This window comes from Cibotium barometz, chromosome 31 (assembly GCF_041138505.1).
Source record: "Cibotium barometz isolate CiBa-2024 chromosome 31, ASM4113850v1, whole genome shotgun sequence".
In the NCBI taxonomy this organism is placed as follows: Eukaryota; Viridiplantae; Streptophyta; class Polypodiopsida; order Cyatheales; family Cibotiaceae; genus Cibotium; species Cibotium barometz.
Window position 1 is genome coordinate 43705775 of NC_141076.1, and position 5325 is coordinate 43711099.

General features: G+C 42.1%; 1 pseudogene across 1 annotated transcript; it reads right to left on the reverse strand.

Moving 5' to 3' along the window:
* Positions 1-1173: 1173 nt before the first annotated feature.
* On the reverse strand, positions 1174-3795 carry LOC147620898 (probably inactive leucine-rich repeat receptor-like protein kinase At5g48380 pseudogene; annotated as a pseudogene). Its single transcript, XR_015270024.1, has 2 exons — positions 3664-3795; positions 1174-3537 (listed from the first exon to the last, which is right to left on the reverse strand). The product of XR_015270024.1 is annotated as a probably inactive leucine-rich repeat receptor-like protein kinase At5g48380 pseudogene (transcript).
* Between the last annotated feature and the right edge of the window lie 1530 nt (positions 3796-5325).

Below are 5325 nucleotides of genomic sequence, written 5' to 3' on the forward strand. Positions count from 1 at the left end.
TTAGGAATGGCATTTCTCTTATCCACCCAATCACAACTTTGAATTTCTATGGGGGTTTTTTTTGGGGGGGGGCAAATTTTGAGCTAGAGCATAGCTACCTTGAAATTCACAAATTTTAGGGATTGAGAAATAGCATTTGCAAACTTTTTCTAAAGGGAATGTTGCAGCTCCATTGCCTGTTGTTTAGAATGTTTTCCGAGAGCACTAATCTAAACATTCCCACATTTTTAGTTCCCCCTCTAACAGTAGTGTGCCTCCCTTGACAAATGAAAGTGCAGAAGTTATCACCTGATTGAGTTTCAAGGTTTGGCTCAGTCAAATAACCTTGGATCTTTGAGGAAGAAGATTCATGGCTTTAAGTTCAGTTTATATTGGATGGTTAGAGGCTATTCTGTGCAGGGGCAACTTATGTAGTCTTTAAGGTTCACAATCTGCATGATAAAAGTGAGTCCTCCACTTCACTGGGAAAAATGACAAGCTCGATATTATCTAGGCATGTGGAAATTCCTTTGCCAGATATACTGAGAATTTTCAGGAGACTTGGTTCCAGCAGCCCAGTGAATACTTCAAATCGTGTAGGTGATTGCCTTCAGTGTAAGTTTGTTTTGAGCAATGTAGCCCGCATTTAAGGAACTTCACTGATGTGTCTACTCACGTGTGCATGTGTGTCAGCAAAACGCATGCACATGTGCATGTGCATGCATATGACTAACCTGAAACGTGTGTTGCGTAGCATTGGTATTTTAGCACACATTGCACCCTGGGAATAAGAAAAGACGTTTTCAACATGCATTTACAGTTGATCATACATATACATAAGGTGTACATCAGAAAGATCAGCTAAAAAAGGAAACGCCTTTTTTGCACCCCCAAAAATAAAAGACCTGATTGTAATAAAAAACATACATCGGGCTTTTGGGCAGGCTTGAGAGATCTAAAAACCCAAAAAGAGAATTTGGCAGGTACAACAGCACCTGAATTTAGCAGTCTTTGAGCTCTGAGTAATGTCCATGCTTCAGCAGAACTAGGTCACCCAGCTTAAAGAGCCATCTCAGGGATATATTAATGCCACTGAATTCCATCCAAAAACCATGAGAAGGAAACCCACAGCAATGCCAACACGGCCACATACGTTTATGGACTAATTAGAAAATAAGATGATCCCTGGAAAGAATAGCCATGCTTGCCATGGATAAAAATGCAAGTTAATAAAAGATCTGGAACTGGACTGGACAATACAACACGAAATTCAGTGATGTAAACCGGTCTTCACGCGAATATATCCCATGCCCATCGGACAGGCAAGTGAGATCCCTCCTTTTCATGGACAGGGTTATGTCTGTAAAAACCCTCAGTACAAAAGTTCCAGTGCTATACTGGTACTTGCTTGTCAAAGAGAATACCTACTTTAGGGCAATCAGTTCCAATGAACCAAAACTAGTTTCTTTACAAGCTGGCTCCATGAAAACAGCCATTACAACACCAAAAAGACAAAGGAACAAACAAGTGCTTAAGTTCCCAATCTCTTAAGAAGAGAAAGAGAAGAGCAGACAAATCCAGCAACAGCTTTAATTTCCCCTTGCCACTATGAGCTCATCTGTGTACTCCATGTCCCTGGAATCAGTGTAGAGTGGTATCTCATCATTGTCTGTTATGTTGAACTTCTGGCCTATGGCTCTCAGCAGCTGATAAACTTCATACATAGTGGGTCGATCTTTAGGACCAGGGAGAACACATGCACATGCAATCCTCAGAAACTGATTAAGCTCACTATCAAAGCCTCTGCCCTTGAGTGACATGTCAAGAGCCTCTTCCACACGCCCATTGTTTGAAAGGAATGAGATCCATTCTGACAAATTCCCTTTGAATTCACTTTCAGTGCACACATCGGTGGCCTTTTGACCAGTCACGAGCTCAAGTAGCACTACACCAAAGCTGTAAACATCCCCTTTCACAGTAGCAACCAAGGTTCGGGCATACTCCGGAGCCACATAACCAACATCCCCGAAATCCCCATTGATGAATGTGCTGATGTGGGTGTCCACTGGATTCATGAGGCGGGCAAGCCCGAAATCTGTGATCCTTGGCTCATACTCATCATCTAGAAGTATGCTGCTGGTACTGATGTTGCGATGGATGATCCTGGGATTGCAACTGTGGTGCAACCAGGCCATCCCACGGGCAGCTCCGATGCCGATCTTGAGACGAGTAGTCCAACGTGGCTTGCTTTTCTCTGACATCTCGTGGAGGCAATCTTTCAAGCTCCCATTGACCATATGCTTGTACACTAGCAGCTTTTCTGAACCTGCTACACAATAGCCCAGCAGCGGGACAAGATTCCTATGCCTCAGTTTCCCCAAGACGTCCATTTCTGATTGGAATTGCTTGTCCATCTGTAAAAACAGGCACAGCCTCTTGACTGCCAGCATGGACCCATCGGGCAGAAAGGCCTTGTATATAGTTCCTGTCCTCCCTGACCCAATTATGTTGTCTTTGTTGAAATCATTCGTGGCAGCCATAAGATCAGACAGCTTAAGCCTCACCAAGGGCTTCTCAAAAAGTGATACTGTAACAGATTTGGGTGCTCTGATGCGCTTTGCCCACTTATGCTCATCTCTTAGGATAGCTCTTTCCTTCTTTTGAGCGCGGAGGAGCATCCACCAGAGGCAGAGAGCACAGATGAGGGCAAAAATTGCAGCTGCAGCCAAGGCAATTCCAATGATCAACCCTGTGTTGGGGCTGGAAGAGCATGATTTGCTCAATGGGGGACCACACAGGCCAGGGTTATTTGCAAATTCTGGTGCCTTAAATGCGTCGCCAACTGTTCTGTTAGTGTAGCTAGATGGGATGGGTCCAGTCAGAGAGTTATATGATACGTCCAGATCATGTAATCTAGGAAGGATGCCAATACCCCATGGGAGATCGCCTGATAAATGATTGTGCTGCAGATGCAGGCTGTTGAGATACTGGCATTCCTCAAGGTTGGTAGGGATGGGCCCTGAGAAGTTGTTGTTGGATAGGTCCAGAGTTGTCATGTACTGCAGCTGCTTGCAGATATCATTAGGGATGGACTCACTAAACATGTTTAGTGACAAATCAAGGTTTTGGAGAGATTTACATTTGCTTAACCCAGATGGGAAGTGCCCAGAAAGCCCTGCTTGTGATAACTTCAAGCCCAGCACCTTGTTTTCAAGGGCATTCCAACAGGATACACCACTAAAGCTGCACACATAGCCCGTGGACGTATTGCCGAAATTCCAATTCGCCAAATAGTTGTTAGGGTCCGCAACCGAATTCTTGAACTCTTTCAGACACTCTGTATCGTCTTCTGAGAAAACTTTCGAGTAGGATATAAGCAGGAGAATGCAGAGTATCACACTACCTGGAAAGAGCCTCATGGTGAGACCCTTCGATCTGGCAAAATCCTGAGCTTAACACTTAACCCAGATCGGAGATCTAACCAATCTTCCTCTTAATCTCTCTCAAAACGTCTTGATTCGCAGAACAGCGTAAAGCCTCTCTGAAAATCTAGGTTTTCTGCCCAAGGAGACAAGAGAAGGAAACCTTTAGAGTGGTGATGGAAGTGGGTCCTCGCAATGAGCTTCAGATATGGTGAACAGGCTTAAAAAAACACACAGAGAGTGGAAAAAGGAGGCACTTTACCTTGCAAAGAGAGACTTACGCCATAGCCAGGAGCACGGTGCTCCACAGACCCGCAAAAATGAGGAAGCGATCCCTTTGGTCAGGTCAAGACTCAAAAACCCGACAGACGGCGTTCCGCCGTCAACATTTGACGGCCGTTTAAAATGCCACCTAGGGGCTGCACTTTCAAAATATATATGGGCTTCATATGCCCCTAATAATAATTATTAGCTGTTTAGCATTTCTAGAATATTATATGTCAAGCCTGAGTAAGGTGCTTTACACACTCTTGATAAAATGGGGAGATCTGTCTCACCCATCCTCATGGATGCACACTCTCCCCCGTCCATCTCCTCGGCCACCCACAGAAATCAGCGTAGTAGTATGTAAAGACCCTAAGTAGAGAAAGTTCTAAGTACTGGGCTTCGCAACTTGTCCCCACCCATGTTTGCTCTCAGAGACTTCTCACTGGGTCCATGAGCAATACCCTCCATCCATTTCTAGCCACTCATAGAATCATGGTGTGTAAGGACCAGTAAGTAAAATGTGTTCAATAGAAGGTATGAATACCCATTAAGCCCACCACAAATATTGTAGTCAGATCTTCTCTTCTTTTGATTTTCTTTTTCAAGTGGTTGTAGTTTGAGCTTGTGCCCTTTTGGTAGAAAATGAAGTGAGCTAACCACTCATGCAAGAGCCCATCGAGCAATACAATCTTTGATTACTACCCTAGGTTTGATTATTTCTTTGTTCAATGCATTGTTACTTCAACATGGCGAAGGGCTTGCTCATCATGGACTACACAATTATAAACTTAAAAATTAGTTTTCCATTGAATGTGACGAAAACCATTCTTTTAGCATAGGATATTCAATCCTAGAATATGGTAGGAAGTCCTCTTTTCACGTTATGCATAAGAATGAACTATGCATCAATTTCTTAAAAAATTTGCCATAGCTCCGCTGTTATTACTGGCAATTTTCAATTTTTATGAAAAGAATAAGACATAGTAATGGATGATAGTATAACTATCTTTTAGCCTTAAATCCAATTTATGGATTTATCTCATAATATTACCATATTTTACAAGCATATAAGTATAAAAACCATTTTCTTAAACCTCTAGCTTCACAAGCCTAGAGTTTGATTTGTGAATTAAGAATTTCTCCATGAGAAGCACTAATTGAATAGAGAATTGGTCATAGGAATGACCATTTTTTGGGGGAGATAGAGATAAACATAAAAGCATTCTAATTTAAGCATAAATGTAAACTTTATGTGATTAATCACTAGAATTCATTAGAGAGCTTCATTTGCATTGAGGAACCATTCAATTGAATACTTTGCAAGCTTGAGAGGGGTTAAGAAGTGAAAAACATTTAGAAGATTAAGAAAAAGACCATAAAATCACACTTTACCTCTTGTTTTGCTTGATTCTTTAGTCATAGAGGCCCCCAACCAATCAATTGGTTAGTATGTTGAGAAAGGCTCCAAAGAAGGTTGAAGAGAGAGAGAGAGGCTCCAATCTCTCCAAATTATAGAGGATTTTTAGAGGATAATAGAAAATATCATTATTTTAGTATAATACTAGCATGGTACAGTTCACATATTTTTTTAAAAAGGACTAAGGATCTATTTATAGGTGAGGGAGGCCTCTAACCAAGTCAACTAGGTTCTAGAATT